Source organism: Rana temporaria, chromosome 12, assembly GCF_905171775.1.
Source record: "Rana temporaria chromosome 12, aRanTem1.1, whole genome shotgun sequence".
Taxonomy (NCBI): Eukaryota; Metazoa; Chordata; class Amphibia; order Anura; family Ranidae; genus Rana; species Rana temporaria.
Window position 1 is genome coordinate 60,309,473 of NC_053500.1, and position 22,301 is coordinate 60,331,773.

The 22,301-nt window shown below is 45.4% G+C and overlaps 1 protein-coding gene across 1 annotated transcript in view; it reads left to right on the plus strand.

The window, feature by feature from the left end:
• The first annotated feature begins 9,408 nt into the window (after window positions 1–9,408).
• The window catches only part of LOC120919333 (lysosomal alpha-glucosidase-like), a 258,842-nt gene continuing 245,949 nt past the window's right edge, over window positions 9,409–22,301 (plus strand). The window contains exon 1 of the mRNA XM_040331444.1: window positions 9,409–9,497. The gene's annotated coding sequence lies outside the window, so the exon portion shown is untranslated. The remainder of the gene's footprint in view (window positions 9,498–22,301) is intronic.

Here is a 22,301-nt window from a genome sequence, read left to right on the forward strand (position 1 = left end):
GGATTGTTTTGATTTTATTTCCCAAGGTAGATTTGAAGAGTTCCGAATGGAGCTTCTTCTGAGATCTAGCCCAGTGTATTGTCACCGGCTTGGGTGCTTTTATCAATGGGGGAATTTTGGAAATTATGAAATTAATTGCATGGTGGTCTGTCCATGGCAATGGTTCATTTTCCAAAATGCTTATTTTCAGATTTTGTCTGAAAATTAGGTCGAGTGTGTGACCTGAAGCATGTGTTGGCCCGCATATAAGTTGCTGTAGCCCTAATCCTTCCAGGTGATCGATACAGGCGTCCGCAACGGGATCCTGTGAGGAGTTGGCCCACAGATTGAAATCCCAGAGCAGCAAAAGGTGTTTGCTGTTAAGGGTATAAGTGGATATAAACTCCGTTAATGATGGTAGAAGCTGCGATTTTGGCCCAGGTGGCCTATAGCAGGGAAGAATGTGGACAGTCTCCTGGGGGTTAGTTTGAAGTTGGAGAGTAAGGGTTTCCATAAATGGAAGGGGATTTTGAAGGGCTGGCTTAGTGATTGCAATGTGAATCTTGTGGATCAAAGCACATGATATGTGCTTAAGCTGGGGTGAATGGCTGAAATTTTTGATGGTCGATCGTCGATCGACTCTCAAAAGTTGCTCTATTTTTAAAGCCTTTTTGGTGACGGCTGGTAATACTGTTGCGAATCGTCTCAGACCCCAAATAGTCTCTGCAGAGTATCGCCGATTAGCCATAGTCGCCAGTCACTGGGGGGGGGTGGTGTTTTAATTGCGATGGAGGGAAGATTCACTGAATCCTCTCTCTTGGCTTGGTCCAGAGGAAGGCAAAAAAAACTGGCAGTGCTAAGCCAATGTGCTGCCCGCAGGGAAAAAAATTCCTTCCTGATCCCTGAGAGGCGATCGGACAAAACCCTGGATCAAGTGCTGTTGGTTTTTGAAGGAGGAAGGGGGGATGAGAGGTGTCACTGTTGCTGGGGTGTACCAAGATGGCCGCCAAACCGAGACACAGGCCTCAGGTTTGGGGGCTGTCAGCTAGGTGGATTTGAGCTTGGGTTGTTAATCCGGGGGAGGATGGGGTCCTCCAGGGGTGGGGGGGGATATTCTAGACAATTTCCGGGTGATTTTAGGGCTGTTACTGGGCCTATATGCGACACGCCGCTAGGCCGCGGCTGAATCTGCGGTCTTTCCTAAGTGCGGCGGCCGCGAATATGGCCTAGTCTGTCGCGGATGCGGAGAAGCGCCGCAAATCGCCGAAAAACGCTACTACGAGCTTCGGAGGTGGCGACGGGGTGCCGGTGGGGGGTGCCTCAGTTGTGGGTGGCAGTGTTGGGGGACGATGCGGTTTAAAGGAGAGGTAGAGAGCCGCGATATTAGGTCTATGTAATGGCTGTCCTGAAAAGGACGGCCATCAGCGATTCCAGGGGGGTGGATGGCCCTGAAAGACAGGGTCTTACCTGAGAAGAGGGGGCCCAAGGGAAGGAAGGAGCCGGTCCTATGAGCTGCAGTTGACTCGTGCAGTAAGGGTTGTAGGAGCCTGCCTGCCTGCTGTCTTGCTGACTATCTGTCTGGTCCCTGGGTGAGAGCAGACTCGAAGCGGAAGGTCCGGAGCGCCCTACTCCACCACTGACTGACACTAGACTGATTAATGGGCTGCTGTATGTGGCTTTCTTTTTTTTTTCCAAAAGTTTTTATTGAAGCTTTGACAGTAACAGTTACATTACCAATAAGCATGAATAAGTGCGGACGCAGCCGCCAAGAACTGTAAATAACAGGAATAGGTAACAGAGGTAAACACCAATCTTGCATAAAACATTAACCAGCAGTAAATGTGGGCGTAGCCACCAACTAAGTCCTAATGTTGAGTGCCATTTTCGCCCTCCTAAGGTCTAGGGTAAACAGAACTCATAACATTGTATATGTGTCAGTATTAGCACAGTGAAAAAAGTGAAGACATATAAAGAACATCATGTTCCAACACTACCAGAGCTGGCACCTTCAGTGTCTAACAGCAGCTCAAGGCATAGAAGCCCAACTTCAACTGTACACTTGTGGTATATACCATACTAATAAGGGGGAGGAAGCTTCTGGGAAAAAGAGGGGAACCTGCCACAGCTCTATAAGGGTGAACGCAATAGGGAATCATGGTCAGCACCGTCAGGGTCTAATACACTTGATGTCGTCAGTCGAAGTGAAGTGAATCCAGCAGGCCCAAATCTCTGAGAACCTCACGGAGGTATCGTTCGCCTGGTGGATCAGTTCCTCCATCTCCATCGTCTTTTGAATACGCTTGAACCAATCCGCTACAGACGGAGGGTTGGGAGAGAGCCAATTGAGTGGAATACACATGCGGGCCGCATTCACCATATGCATAGCTAGAGACCGGCAGTATCCTCTCGGAAGCGACTGGGCATGATGAAGGAGGAACTGAGCGGGCGTGTACTCCAGATTGTAAGTAGCTACTCGGGAGATATATTTGTGGACCTCCGTCCAGTAGGGTTGGAGTTTGGGACAGGACCACCATATGTGGAGGAAGGAACCCGTCTCTAGATTACATCTCCAGCATGTCTTTGGAAGTGTGGGATTAATGCGGTGTAGTTTAAGAGGGGTTTTGTACCATCTGGAAAGGAGCTTGTACGCATTCTCCTGTATCTAGACATTCACCGAGCCTTTGTGAGCGAGCCTATAAACGTCTTCCCATTCTGACTCTGTAAGATCAAGCATGAGATCCCGTTCCCACTGTTGATTAGCCCAATGGACTTTAGATGAGTGCGTAGAGAACAGAAGGGTGTATAGAGTAGAGATAAGGTGCCTCTGTGGTTCCCTGCTGGAGCAAATATTTTCAAATGAAGTTGTGGGCCTGGACCAACTCGATCCTGGGGCCGATTTAGTAAGGAAGTGGCGAATTTGTACGTATGTCCAGAATGGGAAGACGTCTCTGTTAATTTTGGTAGCAAGCTCAGGTTGTAGCATGATTTGACCATTAACAAAAAATTGACCAGCCTGTACGGTGGGGTGGGGCCAGACCTCTGATAGAAAGGTGGGATGCATTCCTGGGGTGAAGTCAGGGTTCCGTCTAAGGGGAGTCATAGGGCCATACAGATCGGATATTTTATGTTTGGTACAAGCCTACCGAAAAGGTATGCTTTCTATCTTTCTCTTACTGTTTTGCAGATTCAGGTCAGGCATTCAGGCTTGAAAGCCTTCGTTCGGACACTGGGGACAGTGTCTATTTAAGTGGGGGGAGTGTGTAGCGCCTGTGTACTTTCAGGCACAGGTGCTATATTAAATTTAAGGGGGATGAGAGAGTTAGTTAGCTCTTATCCAGTTGATTTGTCTAAATTGGGTCTCTGCTTCAGCTGGGCTGTACTGTGGGCTCATTCTGTTGTTCCTGGGGTGTTGTTCCACCCCAGGGCGTTAGATGGCAGTAGTGGAGTCCAGGCTGGGATGCCTTTTGCCGGCAGCCAATCAGGAGGGGGTTTCCCTTGCGGGGCATGCTGGGAGAGGGTACTTCTGGAGCAGACGCCATCTTGTTCCTGGTGTGGCACCCACCTTCAGGGTGACCACACATCATGGCTCCCCGGCGATATGGCCTACCAGGCCGGGAGCGCGTGACACGCGGTGTTCCTGGTTCTGGGACCATGTTGGCCCGGAACATTTAAAGCTGTGGCGGGGCTCCAGTAATCGACTGGGCCCCAACTCTGAGGAGATCCCAAGCAAGTGTAGCTGTTCGGTAGGGAGTCCGTCTGAGGAGCGCCAATGAGAGGCTGGCGGTCCAACAGGGCCTAGACAATCTACCGGGGATCGAGGTAACCGGACACTGAGGGGGTGGATGTTGGCCACCTGTCAGTCGGTGACCAAGTTGAAACTACCTGAGAAAGATTTAGGCAAGAAGAAGTTTACTGAGGAGAACAGTCTCCATAACCTAAGTTCCAAGGCCAGGTCTGTGGCAGAGACCTGTCCCTCTCAAAATTCTGAGTGATACCCTGGCTGCCAGGTCGGTGTGAGAGGCCTGTCCAGGTACACTATACCCACTCCGGCTGGAGGGGCGACGAAAGTGAAGTGTCAATGAAAGCAGGACTGCTTCCATACTGTTGAGCCTGAATCTGCTACTTCTCCTTCTTTTACACCTCTACAATCTACCTCAAGTTTTACTGTTTACTGTGTTGGGTAAAATAAATGTGACGAGCTAGAACCGCAGGGGAACACGTGAGGTGCACGGTGGGCCGATGAGAGACAGCAATAATACAGTTCATCGGTTTACTCACGGTTAGCAGAAAGCCTCCCTGGGCCGGTCGCACAGTGAAGGGGAAGACAGCACGAAATCCTCCGGGGCACGCTCTGTGATAGGGAAATGCCAGCCAAGATGGTGGTTGAGGTGCCCGTGATGACAGGGGTGTTTAGAGTGCTCGTGGTGGCTGGGTCCCTTGATGGAATTTGTTAGATATGTGCATTCCCGTTCGTACGAATGTTATTTTCGTACGAAAATGTTCATTTTCGTACCCGCAGAATAATGTGTACATACGAAAAAATTTAAGCACCAAAATACGAAAACGACGGGATTACGAATGAGCCGCATAACGAACAACCGCAAATACGAACGAACGATCCAACGAAAATACGACAAAACGAAAATGACATCTATAACAAAAGACTTGCATTCTGTATTTTGTTTGAATCCTTGTTCTGTTCGTATTTTGATTTTCAGTCGTATGTTCATATGACATCTAACAAAAGATTTTCATTCTGTATTTTGTTTGAATCCTTTTTCTGTTTGTATGTTCATATGACATCTTATAACAAAAGATGTGTATTCTGTATTCTGAATTCCTTTTTTCTGTTCGTAATTTGGTTTCAAAATACAGAATGCAAATCTTTTGTTATAAGATGTCATTTTCGTGTTTTTGAATGGACAGTGAGTGTAGTTAGTTAGTGAAGCAGCTTCTCTTTTGTGCTGAGTACAATAGTACAGTAAAGCCAAATAAACTTTTCTGTGGATTTTCGTCTGAAGGGAGATCAGTTGGCCAGACTTTTGAACCTGGAACCCAAAAATGGTTTTCTGATGGAGTTTAAAAACGAACGAACGTTCGGTAAAACGATCGTTTTTATGTTTGTTGTTAAAAAAGTCTGACCAAGTGTATGGGGCTTAACAATAGTTAATATGGATGAGCCGCATGTTGAAAGTGCCGCGAATCCCGCGATATATTTACGAAAGTACAAAATGCCAAAAATTCACGAAAATTATTGTCTAACAAGTAACGAACATGAATTAAACAGAATAACGAACCCTCCCGCATGTACGAAAATAAAACGGTAACCAAAATACGAAACGATCGGAATACGAAAAAATCGCGTCGTACGAAAAACGAACGGGAACGAACAGGAAAACGGGCGTCTTACGAAAAAACGAACAGGAACGAACCTATGGAACGATACGAAACGGAACAAAAAAACGAAAAAAAAATTCTGTGCACATGTCTAGTATTTGTCGTGACGCCAGTACCGTTAATGGTGGTACAACCAGTTGTAGTAGCAATGTTGAAGAACGAGGTAGGCAGTGGTAGGATACAACTCACAACTTTTACTGTGACTGGTTTTGGTTGCAGTACAAACATCCAGTTAGAATACAGTCTCTGGGTAAATAGAGGAGTTCTGCTGATCCACTGCTAATAGGCTTTAGTAGGCCTGGACTCAGGCTGTGGTTCAGTATAATGCTTACTTGTGTCTGGTCCCTTCTGAATCCAGTGTCATTGGTGAGGTTGCCGGTGGCTAAGAAATCCTTCACCTTTATTCTCAAAGGTCTTTGCTGCCTTTGTGGTGGCTTTTACCCTTTGATTTTAGCAGTTCCAATTTGTCCCTTTTCTGTACTGACCTTCTCTCACCTTGACATTCTGCTTTCTCTCTGCACACTGACTTCCCGACTCCACAACTGACCACAGAAAAACCTGAGCTGGGATAGATATCCTAGAGTGGTGCTATCCCCATCTTGTGGTGGGAAGTATGAAGCACACTTGACCAGCCTATGAACAGGGAAACCACAGGTGTAGCAATGCAAAATGACATGCAATATAGCAATGACAAAGAAGTAATACTTTTGCAGTTCCCACATGTCCTGAGTGGGACGCTGCATAAAGCACACGAAAAGACACCTGCTGTTTGGACATTCCATCATTGCTGCTCTCATCATCATCTACCCCTAGACGCTCACAGAGGTAACACGCCATCCCAATCTATAACCAGCGGCTCCTTCGGGGGTAAGCACTACATTTCTATATAATGATTTATGTGTACTGACTTTTGTCAGACTAAAACTAAAACAAATTTATAGTATTATGGATCTTGGTGTGCGGTATTCCTTTTGCTCATACAGAAGAATGGGTTCTGGTCAGGTGACGTTGTCTTCTGCTCAGGGCAGGTTTTCCTGAGATGTCTGGGATTGCTACAAGTATAGTATTTATATGTATCGGCTGATGCCAGGATCTCCAGGGGGTTATTTACGAAAGGCAAATCCACTTTGCACTACAAGAGAGTTGTGCAAGAATTGATCATAAGGTCCCTGAGGCAGTGCCACCTTAACAGCATCATGGGCCTCTGGGCAAAGTAATGCACTGGGGCCATTACCAGGGAGATAGTGACCTGTGACAGGCATAGCACACCATGGGACACAGTGGGTGTGGCTAAATTATGCCACATATTGGAAGTGGCTTTTTAGTCTGATTAGAAATTTTAGTCAGATTTTTAACCAAAAGCAATTTTACTGCTACAGGGTGGCACCTTTACGCCGTATCACGTCTATACCGTCTAAACACATGATACGGCTCTTTCTGGTAGCGAGCCCGCTGTGTTTGTACACAGTGAGAGCCGATCAGCGGGTACCATGGACTCGATGTCCACCGGCACCCACTGATTATTTAGTACATAGGTAGAATGGCAGTCTGCCTATGTGAACAAGGCAGATTGCCGTTCTGTCAGTAGGGAAAGCATTGATCCTGTGTTCCTGCAGAGCAGGGACAGGATCCATGTCTTCACCTAGTAAAAGCACCTCCTACACTGTACAAAAACACAGGCTAGGCACATAGTTAACCCTCTGATTGCCCCTCATATTAACCCCTTCCCAGCCAGTGTCATTAGTACAGTGAGAGTGCATATTTTTGCAAGTGACAAGAATGTCGGTTAGTGTCTGATTTATCAGCCAAAATATCGCAGTCCTGCTATAAGTCACTGATCGCCACCATTACTAGTAAAGATATGATATATCCCATAGTTTGTTGAATGCTATAACTTTTGCGCAAACCAATCAATATACGCTTATTATGATTTTGTTTAACAAAAATGCTCTATATTACCAAAAGTATTGGGATGCCTGCCTTTACACGCACGTGAACTTTAACCACTTGCCGCCCGCCCACTGTCAAATGACGGCTCGGCGGTGCGGGTCTCGTTCTGGGTGGACGTCATATGACGGGCTCCCAGAACGACTGTTCTCGTGCGGCGATAGTGCTGTGTTACTAGGACACAGCCCAACCCAGATCTCTGTAAAGAGCCACGACCACAGCTCTTTAACCATGTGATCGAATGTGTCCAATCACAGCCGGTAACATGTAAACACAGAGATGCCAATAATCGGCGCTCCTCGCCTCACACTGACAGAGTGTGAGGAGAGGAGAGCCCATCAGGGTCATCACATCACAAAGGACATCTAGGGATGTAATCATGGCACTGATCATCAGTGCCCCGATTACAATTAAATGCCCACCAGTGCCAGCAATGTATGCCCACCACAAGTGCCAGCAATCAGTGCCCACCTTTTCCCACAAGTGCCAGCAATCAGTGCCCACAAGTGCCAGAAATCAGTGCCCACAAGTTTTTAGCAATCAGTGGCCATTAGTGATGCCAGTCAGTGCTGGCTAACAGTGCTGCCCATCAATACCCATCAATACCACCCATCAATGCCCATCAGTGCCGGCTATCTGTGCCCACCAGTGCCACAGTGTGGCAAGTGTCACACTGCATCTGGTTGGCAGGAGACAGTGGCAAGTAACACACTGCATCTGGTGACAGGAGACAGTGGCAAGTGTCACGCTGCATTTGGATGGCAGGTGACAGTGGTAAGTGACAAGCTGCATCTGGTGGAAAGTGTCACTCTGGATCTGGGTGGCAGGACACAGTGGCAAGTGTCACGCTGCATATGTATGGCAGTAGACAGTGGCAAGTGTCACGCTGCATTTGTGTGGCAGGAGACAGTGGCAACTGTCACGCTGCATCTGGATGGCAGGTGACAGTGGCATGTAACATTCTGCATCTGGTGACAGGTGACAGTGATGTACAGAATATCGGCACCTGATATTGGCTATCGGTCTGAAAGGTGGCCGTAAAATCAGTATCGGCCCTGAAAAAACTATATCGGTCATCCCTATTATATACAGTACTATTCAGAGGATATTGAATTGCATAAGGGGATTTTTGGAAAATGTTGCTGAAGGTGAACTTACACCTTAAGCACTTTCCGGCCTGCCGCCGTCATTATACTGCGGCAGGTCAGCCCGTCGTAGCTGTACTTCAGTCCCTTTAAGCGGGATAGCAGGCGCGCGCACTGATGCACTGCGGGGGTGCCGATGAGTGTGGCTGGTGGTCGCGATGGCCACGTTCGATTGCGGGCACGAGAGGCAGAACATGGACGTGTGTGTGTGTAAACACACACGTTCCTGTTTTGTGAGGAGAGGAAAGGCAGATCGTGAGTTCCTACAAGCTAGGAACTACAATCTGTTAATTCCTCCAGTCACTTCCATCCCCCATACAGTTAGAATGCACACTAGGGAACACAGTATCGCCCCCTAGTGTTAACTCCTTCCCTGCCAGTGAAATTTAAACAGAAATCAGTGCATTTTTATAGCACTGATTGCTGCATAAATGCCAATGATCCCAAAATGGTGTCAAAAGTGTCCGCTATAATGTTGCAGTCTCGATAAAAATCGCAGATTGCCACCATTAGTGTTAGGCTTCATGTACACTGCTGCTGGTAAATAGACGTTTTAGGAGCAGTTGGGCGTTTTTTTCAGCTGCTCTTGAACTCTCCTCTATGTTATGTTATCTTATCAGTACATGTACACAAGGTCATTTTTAGTAGTTTCTAGGCAGTTGAGTTTAGAAGCTTTTTTTGGAAAGCAAAAAAATCCGTTCAGAACGGATGTTCAGAGGCATTTGAAATGGTGAACGCCTGTAACAGCTTGTAAACGCGGTAACTCGTGTTTTGCCACATTTCGTTTACAGGCATTTTTACTTTTTGACTATTTTGGAAAATGCACATGCGGTTAAACGTGCCATGTAAATGCGGCAAAACGGTTACTATCTGTCAAGTTAAATCATTCAGGAGAGATTGTAAAACATCCTGTGTACATTCAGCCTTACATAATTTGAGTGTTCTATGCCCTGGTGTCTAATATCTTCCTTGAGTGAGTTGTCACATGATACTTTACCTGGCAGGAGACAGAACAGACTCTTCGCAGTGGTGAGTAATCTTTGGAATTTACAATCAATTCATAAAAAGCAGAAAATGTATACACACATTCTGTACTGCCTGTGCATTTTTAATTCCACAAACTATTGATTCCATGGCAGAATTGTTATCTTTAAATTTTGTAGAAATGTCATTGCAGTCTGCTTTATGGAGAATTTAATGATTGGGTTGTTATGTATCTTCTGCTGCTCAATGATCATTCATGTATTAAATAAATGGAATGGAATTATATTCAAAGATACATACATTATACTAGAGCAGGGGATTTAAATCAATACAATTTTACCATAAAATATTCTATTTCAGACTTTTTGATTTACAATCTGTAAACTATAAAGTGAAAAATGCAGCTACACCAATACATAAGATGTGTACAATGTGTAGATTAGCTTTAGTAGTAGATTACTGCAAACAGGAAAACACAATTCAATGACGAAGTGCATATTTTCTAGGAAAATACTGTGTTTTTTTTGTTTTTTGGAGACAAAAGTGGAACTATGTGTAAAAGCATGAATCACATATGTGATGCAGCCTGTCACTAGATTACCCTTAAAGGATAAGTTCACTACAAGCCGACCTCTGAAAAGGATGTTGGGACAGAGCTCTCTGAATGAATGACACTGATTTCAAAAAGTGACAGCTATTATGGGGAACTTCTCCCCATACTGCTGCCTTGGGGGGGGGGGGTGTAATTGGGTAGCAGCTGCAGCATTGGGAACATGTTACATGTACCACACGTTTTTAGGGTGGAACATGTAACATGTTCCCAATGCTGCATCTGCTGCCCAATTACACCCCCCCCCCTTCCCAAGACAGCAGTATGGGGAGAAGTTCCCCATAATAGCTGTCACTTTTTGAAATCAGTGTCATTCATACAAAGAGCTCTGTCCCAACATCCTTTTCGGAGGTTGGCTTGTATTTCTTAATGAACTACTACGGCACCGTGGTAATCCATTGATCTTCCTATCAGTATATCTGCTTGCCTGTACGGGATGTCTGAGCACACAGGTACACTGAGAGATCTGCAGGAGACCTGCACGACACCTGCGATCTGCTGATTATTGCTCCAAAAAAAGAAAATGAATTTTTCTTTACCTGCAAAAAAATTTGCATTTATTTATCTTAAAGTGAACTTATCCTTTAATCCTGAGTGAAGGTAAATTGTGTATCTGGCACTCAAATGTCCTTAGTTTGTAATATTGTACATTTGATTAGTCAGTCTTTAGGTAAAAACAAAGTTGAACGGAAAGGAGGTGATTTAAAAAGATCCTTTAATCCTGACAGCAGGTTTGATAATTGTACTTGTTTGAGGGTGACTGACAACAGGGTTTATTCTGTAGTAAAAGTCACTGTAGCGTTGTCATCCTGTGGACAGCAGGGGCGGACTGACCATTTGGGCACTAGGGCACTGCCCGAGAGCCCCATGCTACTAGGGGGCCCCATCAGGGTTGCCAGCCTCAGTAAAACCAGAGACAGTATGTAAAAAAAAAAAAAAAAAAACACAGATTTTTTTTTTGTTCCAATATTTTATTAAAAAGAATGGTAACAATACAGACAGTTTACTGAAACGGTAAGGTAACATGGGAAGCATGGAAGCGGACGCAGCCGCAGTATATCAAACTTCATATAAACAATATATAAACTATAAACAGAAGAGACTTCCATAGCTACATTAGAACTGTGCATTTCCTGGTGAGAACCTGCTTGACATAAGACTAGTCATCGGTAGAGGGGGCGACCTTGGTGTTGCATGAGTAGCTCGTCGCATCAGGTATGGTCAAAGGCATAATGACGAGCCAGTCTACCGAAGTAGAATGGTGAAACGGGTCCGACATGTAAGTGTGAAGAATACGAAATGTAACATAGAGGGGCCATGAGGGAGTGAGTGCAAAATGGATCCTGGGGGGATCTCGTAAGGAATAATATGCGTAATCATGAATAAAATCGAGACCAGGTAGAGCACACGGGATCTGGTGTGGGATACAGGAGGGTAAAGAGGAGAGGATCAGATGGGAAGGGGGGTTTGTGAGGTAGGCAGGCGCGAGGAATTGTCAGGAGTACAGTTATATTTCTTCTTTTAGCTTTTTTTTTTTTTTTTTTTAGGGCTGTGGAAATTAACTATTAATTCATCGATTAATCTTTAATTTTTTGATCGATCAAAATTCTTTTGATCGATCAAAATTCTTTTGATTGGTACTCACTTCTCCGCCGGCTTCCAGGCCTTCCAGGCCTTCAGGGAGTTCCGTCGGAGATCTGGTGACATCACGGGCAGCAGCAGGGCTTGCTGTATCCATCTGTAGGGCTCCTTTGCTGTGCCTTCATATCTGCATGCTGGCGGGACCTTACTATCGCAAGGGCTGTTACACTTTCCTCTATCAACCTGGGATTCTACAACCATCCACTGGGAGTTGTTATAGTTCCCTTAATGGGTCATCTACATGCCGACGGACTGATGTTAACTTCTCATCTGGATTCAGCAGTGGCATCGTTGTACACATTTTATACCAGTATCATACTTGGCTACATGTTTTTATGACTGCTTTTGTTACCGTTTGGTAATACTCGCACCATTTTTACAGTTTATGTAGCTACATCGATTGTATCTCCAGTGCAACATTTATTTTGTTACCTACTTGAAGACTATAAAAGTTTTAATGCTATTCCCATCGAGCGCTGGATTTGTGTGTTTTTTGTATCCTGCTATCCATTTTTCCAGTGGTTGGTAGCTGCACTAGGAATCAGCCTGCAAGGAGGAGATCAGCTAAAAGTAGTTGGATCTGTATGTGCGTTATAATTAATCGAAATTAGTCGATTAATCGATAAAAAAAAATCGATTAATCGAACACAAATATTTTGATCAGTAACAGCCCTATTTTTTTTATAAATATTAAGTTTCCCACCACAGCTCTCGGGAGTCCGCTCAAGACACAGCCATCTTATATTCATCTGTGGAGGTAAAGTGTATCCAACAAGCCCAGCTTTCCGAAAATTTAAAACACAGATTTTTACATACTGTCCCTGAAATGTCCCTTACCGACATCCTTTTTGGTCTAAAAATCCCAAGATTATAGCTGCCCCACCTCTCCAATACCTTTTCAGTGTGTGTATGTGTATTCTGTGTGTATGTATACTGTGTGTGTATACTGTGTATGCATACTGTATGCGTGTGTGTGTATACTGTGTGGCCCCATGAACTATTGCCCGGGGCCCCATAATCTCCTATTGCCCGGGGGCCCCATAATCTCCTATTGCCTGGGGGACCCATGAGTTGTCAGTTCGCCCCTGGTGGACAGGATAATTTTAACTGCTTCTGCCCGGAAGGATTTACCTCCTTCCTGACCAGAGCACTTTTTGTGATACGGCACTGCGTCGCTTTAACTGACAATTGCGCGGTCGTGAAACGCTGTACCCAAACAAGATTGACGACCTTCTTTTCTCACAAATAGAGCTTCTTTTGGTGGTATTTGATCACCTCTGCGGTTTTTATAAACAAAAAAAAAGACAATTTTGAAAAAAAAGCTATATTTTTAACTTTTTGATTTAATAAATATCCCACATAAAAAAATAATAATCATTAATAGCGTGAGTAGTTTTTAATTACTTTTTTTCCCTTCAAAAATGACATTTTGTGCAGGGAACCGAAATAATTTTTTTTTTTTTTTTTTACATGGGGTTCCGCCTAAAGAATCCATACCAGACCTTTCAGGTCTAGCATTAATTTTAAAGGGGAACTTTGCACCAAAAAAAAAAAAAAAATTGCGTGGGATCCCCCCAAAAATCCATACCAGACCCATTATACGAGCACGCAACCTGGCAGGCCACAGGAAAAGAGGGAGGGACGAGAGAGCACCCCCCCTCCTGAACCGTACCAGGCCACCTGCCCTCAACATAGGGAGGATGCTTTGGCAGTCTGTGACCCCCCCAAAGCACCTTGTCCCCATGTTGATGGGGACAAGGGCCTCATCCCCACAACCCTTGTCTGGTGTTTGTGGGGGTCTGCGAGCGGGGGGGCTTATCGTAATCTGGAAGCTCCCTTTAACAAAGGGAACCCCCAGTTTCTGCCCTCCCCCCATGTGAATTGGTAACGGGTACATTGTACTTCTACCATTTCACAAAAAAAGTGTCAAGAAAGGTAAAAAAACACACAGACAGCTTGGGAAAGTCCTTTAATAAAAAATAACAAAATAAATCCCAGAGATGTACATCCTTCCACGACCCGCGCTACCCGCCACTACGAACGATACAGCCTCCTCCGTAGAAGGCTCCCGGGCAAATGGCGCGTTTCCCATGGTGCGCCAGAGGGGGCCGGGGGCACCCGTGACACCACCGGGAAGCCGCCGGAAACCCCTGTTACGTCAGAACAGGATGGGGTCACTTGTCCACGTCACAGGTGGCCCCGCCCTCGGTTTTAAAAGAAATGTCACACGGCTCACGCGTCATTCGCCCGGGAGCCTTCTATGGAGGAGGCTGTATCGTTCGTAGCAGTGGGTATCGCGGGTCTGGGTTGTATAAGGATGTACATCGCTGGAATTTATTTTACCAAGCTATCTGTGTGTTTTTTTACCTTTTTTGACACTTTTTTTGTGAAATGGTAGAGGTACAAAGTACCCCGTTACCAATTCACATGGGGGGCGGAATTTGGGGGTCCCCTTTGTTAAAGGGGGCTTCCAGATTACGATAAGCCCCCCGCCCGCAGACCCCCACAACCACCGGGCAAGGGTTGTGGGGATGAGACCAAAGCATCCTCCCCATGTTGAGGGCATGTGGCCTGGTACGGTTCAGGAGGGGGGGCACTCTCTCCCTCTTTTTCTGAGGCCTGCCAGGTTGCGTGCTCGGATAAGGGGTCTGGTATGGATTTTTGGGGGGACCCCACGCCATTTTTTTTATTATGTTGCAGAGGTCCTCATACCTGAAGGGTCTGGTATAGATTTTTTGGGGGAATTCTACGTATTTTTTTTTTAAATTATGCGTGGCTCCCTTTAATATCCATACCAGACCTGAAGGGCCTGATATGGAATTTGCGGGACCCCCATGCATTTTTTTTTTCATTTGGGTTCCCTGCACAAAATGAAATACAGATAAAAGTCATTGAAAAAAATGGCAGGGGTTCCCCTTAATATTCATACCAGACCCAAAGGGCCTGGTAATGGACTGGGGGGACCCCTGTCATTTTTTTCAATGACTTTTCTCTGTATTGCCGGGACCGACAATTCATGAGTAGCCACGAGTAGTTTTAAATTTAAATTTTTTTCCTTCAGAAATTACATTTTGTGCAGGGATAGTTCTAAACATGGGAAACATGCGTGAATTTACAGGCATACTTTAGACACCCCTCAGGTACGAAATTTAAAGGAATATTTCACTTTTATTGTTTCACTTTAAGCGTTATTAAAATCACTGCTCCCAAAAAAATTCAGTTTTTAAAACTTTTTTTGCATTGATACATGTCCCCTGGGGCAGGACCCAGGTCCCCAAACACTTTTTATGACAATAACTTGCATATTAACCTTTAAAATTAACACTTTTGATTTCTCCCATAGACTTTTAAAGGGTGTTCCGCCGCTTTTCGATTTTGCCCCCCCCCTCAAATTGTTCGCCGAACGGGTGACCAGACAATGTTCACGTCGATCTCACGTTTGACTTGAACATAAAGCTCATCCCTAGCGGACATAATACAGGAGGTGGTTAGAGAATGCAGACATAATACAGGAGGTGGTTAGAGGCTGTAGACATGATACATGAGGTGGTTAGAGGATGCAGACAGTATACAGGAGATGGTTAGAGGATGCCCACAGGATACAGGAGATGGTTAGAGGATACCGCTGGATAGAGGAGATGGTTAGAGGATGCGGACAGGATACAGGAGATGGTTAGAGGATGCGTACAGGATACAGGAGATGGTTAGAGGATGCCGCTGGATAGAGGAGATGGTTAGAGGATGCAGACAGGATACAGGAGGTGGTTAGAGGATGCAGGCAGGATACAAGAGGTTCAGATATGTGATGAGTGACCACAGTGAGGGTTAATAAAACAATATAACAATATATGTATAACAAAATATACCACAATCAAAAAATAGGATAAAAAAAAGCTACTCTAGTAGCAAACATAGAGTGTGACTATGTGAACACTCCAAATGTCACACTAATTGTGACTATATTCACCAGCGTGCATCAATGTGCAAAGTGACAGTGAATAAAATAAATGAATGAGTCTATGTAAGGGCGTTAGATGGTATGCTGGATGGTTGGCGTCTTCTCTCTGATAGCTGATGTTAATACAGATATTCACAAATGGTCTCGCAGTTCCCTTACCTTGTAGTTGCTATATACAGTATAGACATATAGGGCCAGATCCACAGTGAGAGTAAGCCGGCGTATCTACTGATACGTCAGTGTACTTTCAAAGTTCCCGCGTCGTATCTTTAGTTTGAATCCTTAAACCAAGATACAATGGCATCTGGGTTTGATCCGACAGGTGTACGACTTCGTACGCCTTCGGATCGTAGATGCAATACTTCCATCCGCTGGGTGGAGTTTGCGTCGTTTTCCGCGTCGGGTATGCAAATTAGCTATTTCCGACGATCCACGAACGTACGCGCGGCCGTCCCATTCTCTTACGTCGTCTCTAGTTGGCTTTTTCCGGCGTATAGTTAAAGCTGGTATTTTGCGGCGTATAGTTAGATTTGCCATGTTAAGTATGGCCGTCGTTCCCGCGTCGAAATTTGAATTTTTTATTTTTTTTGCGTAAGTCGTCCGTGAATCGGGATGTACGTAAGTCACGTCTAAGTTTAAAAAATGACGTTGTTGCGACGTCATTTCGCGCAATGCACGGTGGGAAATTTCGAAACGGAGCATGCGCAGTTCATTTGGCGCGGGGACGCGCTTCATTTAAATGAAACACGCCCCCTAATCGACGATTTGAATTCCGCCGCCAGAAATACACTACGCCGCCATAACTTACGGCGCAAAATCTTTGAGGATTTGAAAGAACGCCAGGTAAGGTACGGCGGCGTAGCGTATCTCTGATACGCTGCGCGGGTGCAGATCTATGTTGATCTGCCCCATAGTGTAGTTTCTCCAAGGTACGAGTCTCTCTGATTCCACCAATATTCCCTCTGGCTGCTGGAAGCTGTTCAATCTGCCAATGCTCAATAATTCGAGGGGGCAGGTAGGGAAGGGGAAAAGAGAGAAAAATACCTCCAATCGTGAAGTGTGTTTTTAAAAAATGGGGTTCTTTAATAAAATAAGGATGGACTCTTACATGTAATAGGGGGATAAGATGCAAAAAAACGTAAGGACGCGGCGAGCGTATTGCCGTCTTACGTCTGTTAGCCTCCGGCTTGTGCGGGTATCACGTGGTCTCGATGGGAGTCCGAATTTTCGGACTTCCGAAAATTTCGAATTTCCGAATTTCCGAATTTTCCTATTTCCGAAAAATCGAATTTCCGAATTTTTGTATTTCCGAATTTTTCAATTTCTGAATTTTCGGACTTCCGAAATTCCGAATTTCAGAATTTCGGAATTTTTAATTTCCGAATTTTCGTATTTCCGAATTTTTACATTTCCGAATTTCCGAATTTTCGTATTTCCGAAGTTTTTTTTATTTTAAAAATCCAGAATTTTAGAAATTTCGAATTTTTCATTTTTTATTTTCGATTTCTTCAATTATAGAAATTTCGAATTTTTCATTTTTTTTTTAATTTTCGAATTTTTCATTTTAGAATTTTCGATTTTTCATTTTCGAATTTTCGATTTTTTCAATTTCGAATTTTGTATTTTTCAATTTCGAATTTTTCAATTTCGAATGTTTCAATTTCGAATGTTTCAATTTCGAATTTTTCAATTTCGAATTTTTCAATTTCGAATTTTCGGAAAAACTTTTGTTTTTTTTAATTTTAGAAATTCCGAATTTTTCAATTTTAGAAATTTCGAATTTTTCATTTATTTTTTCATTTTCAAATTTTTCATTTTCGATTTTTCAAATTTCGAATTTTTCAATTTTCTAATTTTCGAAATTTTACATACATTTACATACATTATGCCACTGACGCACTGCGGATGCGTCCGCCCAGCCGTAAATGGCCGAGCTTGTACAAGGTTTCCAAGCCAAGCAGGCTTTGAAACTGCACATGCTCAGTTCCACTGTTACCCTGCAGACATATTTCTTACAGGCAGCTGTTGTCCGTAAATGGGTTGAAATTTGAAATTGAAATTTATGAGTTATCTATAAATTTACAGACGGTTGTGAAATCTAGTCAGAACTGCAACATAGCAGATAGCTACACACTGTGCAGATTGAGGCTGTGTCTGTAAGTGAACCTAATCCCAGCTATGTGCTGTGTGGGGAGGAGATCTGCTGAGTACAGTGTGGGCAATGCTGGGACAAGGTCATCTAGCACCTTGGGCAAAAATAACTGCTGCCCACTGCCAAAACTAGTGCCCACCTTCTATGGGTAAGCATCATGTCTCAGTAAAAATGCACCCCCCAAAAAAACTCCCCCTCCTTCCAATCCAAATCCCCCTCCCAGCACAAATCTTTGGCCCCCAAATCTCTGCTCATATCTCCCCTAAATCTCTGCTCAAATCTCCCCCAAATCCCTACTTCTAGCAAAAATCCCCCTGTGCAAAACAAGTACACATGCGGTTTCCACTCAAATTTCCCACCCTAGCACAAATCCTCTCCCCAAATCGCCCCTCCTAGCATAAATTCCCTCCCAATTCCTCCTTGTAGAACAACTCTCTCCAAATTACCCTTTCCAGCACAATTCCCTCCCCCTCTTCAAATCCGCCTCCTAGCACAAATCCCCCAATTTACCCCTCATAGCAAAAGTCTCCCCTCAAAACAGATCATCCCCCCCTAAACCCAAATGCCCCCACACCCCCTGAAAAAATCCCCCCATCCCCCCTCCTAGGACAAATCCCCCTCTTTCCTAAAATCTCCCCACCCCCTCCTAGCACTAATCGTTGCCCCCCACTTCCTCCCTGTTCAAATCCCCCCAATTCCCCACTTCTAGCACAAATCCCCCTACCCAAAACAATCACCTCTCCTAGCACACATCCTCTTTACTTCCTCTCAAATTTCATATCCTAGCACAAATCATCCCCCCCAAATTCCAACTTCCAACCCCCCCTCCTAGAACAAGTTCCTTCTCCCAGCACAACTCCAAATTACCCTTTCCAGCACAATTCCCACACCTAAATCGTGGCCAAAATAATCACCTCTCCTAGCACACATCCTCTTTCCTCTCAAAGTTCCCATCCTAGCACAAATCACCCCCCCCCCCCCACCGCCCAAATTCTCCCTTCCAACCCCCCCTCCTAGCACAACTCCCTCCAAATTACACTTTCTAGCAATTCCCACACTCAGATCTCACTCCTAGCACAAATCTCCCCGATCCCCGATCTTAATGCATAGGATGCATTAAGGTGAAAAAACATGAGGGTTTACAACCTCTTTAATGCAGCAGAGGATAAAAACACTAGGGGATAAAAAGTTAGAGACAGAAAATACACTTAACCCTCAGCTTCAACCCACAGTGCCTAAGTGAGGGTAATGTCATAATCCTTCTACTGCACCGTGCTGTAGCATTTTCTTTCAAAATTTTGATCTACTCAGTAAGTGCTCACCGGAAGGATTGTGATGTCATCTCTTACAGTGCAGAAACTGGGGACAGGTAAGTATATTTTCTAAATTTAATCACATTTGTGATAATAAACCCTTACTGAAGTTACTGGCATCAGGTAATACACAGGTATGAAGCATATCCTTCTGCATAAGCTGTACCCGTTTATCTGCAGCCCTCTCTTCTCCAGAGTCTTTCAAGTACACAGATCAGTTGGCATTTTACAGCTTTCAGTGAGTGGGGGAGGGGATCTGACACCACATACTGCACAGCACCGAGCTGAGTGTAATATGAGAACTGAGTGGAAGGAAAGGATACACCCACCCCTCTACACAGTCTCAGAGAAACATGCACATCTGAGGCTGTCACTCACCTGTTGTGTGCTAGAGAAGGGTGTGGGACGTCACCATGAATGGCCTGGTCCTGGGAAAAACTGTCAGAGGTAACTTCTGAAGCTAGTAAAGGAAGTAGAGATTAGCCAGCATATAGACTAAACTAGATGCTTTTGATTAAGGCAAGTACAGTACATACTATAGAACGATATGTTTGTTTCAGTTTTTTGTTCAGAGGTTTACAACCACTTTATTACAGTGAAGCCTCGTACACACGGCCGAGAAACTCGACGGGCAAAACACATCTTTTTGCTCGTCGAGTTCCTTGTGAAGCCGCCGAGGATCTCGCCGAGCCAAATTTTCCCATTGCCGACAAGGAAATAGAGAACATGTTCTCTTTTTGGCCCGACGAGATCCTCGGCGGTTTCCTCGTTGAAAAGTGTACACACGACCGGTTTCCTCTGCAAAAAAAAAAACCCAGCAAGCTTCTTGCTGGTTTTTGCAGAGAAACTCGGCCGTGTGTACGAGGCCTGAGTTGATGTGAAGAAAGAGGCCAGATGTAATAAGCAGACTCTGTCTTTTAGTGCAAGGTTCACTTTAGGGTGAATCAGGTGATCTTGCTGACTTCAGCACAGTTGTAGCGCCTGCTGAATAAAAAGATTACTGATTACACTCATTTGTTGCCAGGAATTCCTCTTTAATTACCTGCTCTGCAAGTGTTAAAAATATCTAAACACATATTTACATAGCTTATTTACACAGTTGCTTATAGACAGGATTGCTGCCTGCATATACATCTTTAGTACATAACTTCCTTTTAAAAAAACTCACTGTATTAGCCTATGTTTGCTTAAGATTGTTAATGATAGAAATAATACAACTTCATACACAATAAGTACTGTGCAGAGAGAAGACTGTTACTGCACAGGACTGGAACTGCATAGAGAGGGCTGACGCTGCACAGAGAGGGCTGACACCGCACAGAGAGGGCTGACACTACACAGAGAGGGCTGACACTGCACAGAGAGGGCTGACAGTGCATAGAGAGGGCTGACTGCACAGAGAGGGCTGACACTGCACAGAGAGGGCTGACAGTGCATAGAGAGGGCTGACTGTACATAGAGGGCTGACACTGCACAGAGAGGGCTGACACTACACAGAGAGGACTGACAGTGCATAGAGAGGGCTGACTGCACAGAGAGGGCTGACACTGCAAAGAGAGGGCTGATACTGTATAGAGAGGGCTGACACTGCAAAGAGAGGGCTGGCAGTGCACAGAGAGGGCTGACACTGCACAGAGAGGGCTGACACTACACAGAGAGGACGGACAGTGCATAGAGAGGTCTGACTGCACAGAGAGGGCTGACACTGCAAAGAGAGGGCTGACACTGCAAAGAGATGACTGACAATGCAAAGAGAGGGCTGGCAGTGCACAGAGAGGGCTGACACTGCACAGAGAGGGCTGACACTGCATAGAAAGGGCTGACACTGCACAGAGAGGGCTGACACTGCACAGAGAGGGCTGGCACTGCATAAAGAGGGCTGACACTGTATAGAGAGGACTGGCACTGCACAGAGAGGGCTGACACTTCACAGAGAGGGCTGACACTGCACAGAGAGGTCTGACACTACACAGAGAGGACGGACAGTGCATAGAGAGGTCTGATGGCACAGAGAGGGCTGACACTGCAAAGAGAGGGCTGGCAGTGAACAGAGAGGGCTGACACTTCACAGAGAGGGCTGACAGTGCACATAGAGGGCTGACACTGCATAGAGAGGGCTGACACTGCAAAGAGAGGGCTGACACTGCACAGAGAGGGCTGACACTGCATAGAGAGGGCCGACACTGCAAAGCGAGGGCTGACACTGCACAGAGAGGGCTGACACTGCACAGAGAGGGCTGACACTTCACAGAGAGGGCTGACACTGCACAGAGAGGGCTGACACTTCACAGAGAGGGCTGACACTACACCGAGAGGGCTGACAGTGCATAGAGAGGGCTGACTGCACAGAGAGGGCTGACACTACAAAGAGAGGGCTGATACTGTATAGAGAGGGCTAACACTGCAAAGAGAGGGCTGGCAGTGCACAGAGAGGGCTGACACTGCACAGAGAGGGCTGACACTGCATAGAGAGGGCTGACACTGCACAGAGAGGTCTGACACTACACAGAGAGGATGGACAGTGCATAGAGAGGGCTGACACTGCAAAGAGAGGGCTGACACTGCAAAGAGAGGGCTGAAACTGCAAAGAGAGGGCTGGCAGTGCACAGAGAGGGCTGACACTGCACAGAGAGGGCTGACACTGCATAGAAAGGGCTGACACTGCACAGAGAGGGCTGACACTGCACAGAGAGGGCTGGCACTGCATAAAGAGGGCTGACACTGTATAGAAAGGACTAACACTGCAAAGAGAGGGCTGGCAGTGCACAGAGAGGTCTGACACTTCACAGAGAGGGCTGACAGTGCACAGAGAGGGCTGACACTGCATAGATAGGGCTGACACTGCAACGAGAGGGCTGACACTGCACAGAGAGGGCTGACACTGCATAGAGAGGGATGACACTGCATAGAGAGTAGGGATGAGCCAAACACCCCCCCATTCGGTTCGCACCAAAACCTTCGAACGGACCGAACGTTCGCGCGAACATTTAGAACCCCATTGACGTCAATGGGACTCGAACATTCGAATTCAAAAGTGCTAATTTTAAAGCCTAATATGCAAGTTATTGTCGGAAAACGGGTTTGGGGACCCGGGTCTTGCCCCAGGGAACATGTATCAATGGAAAAAAAAGTTTTAAAAACTGTAGTTTTTTCTGGAGCAGCGATTTTAATGATG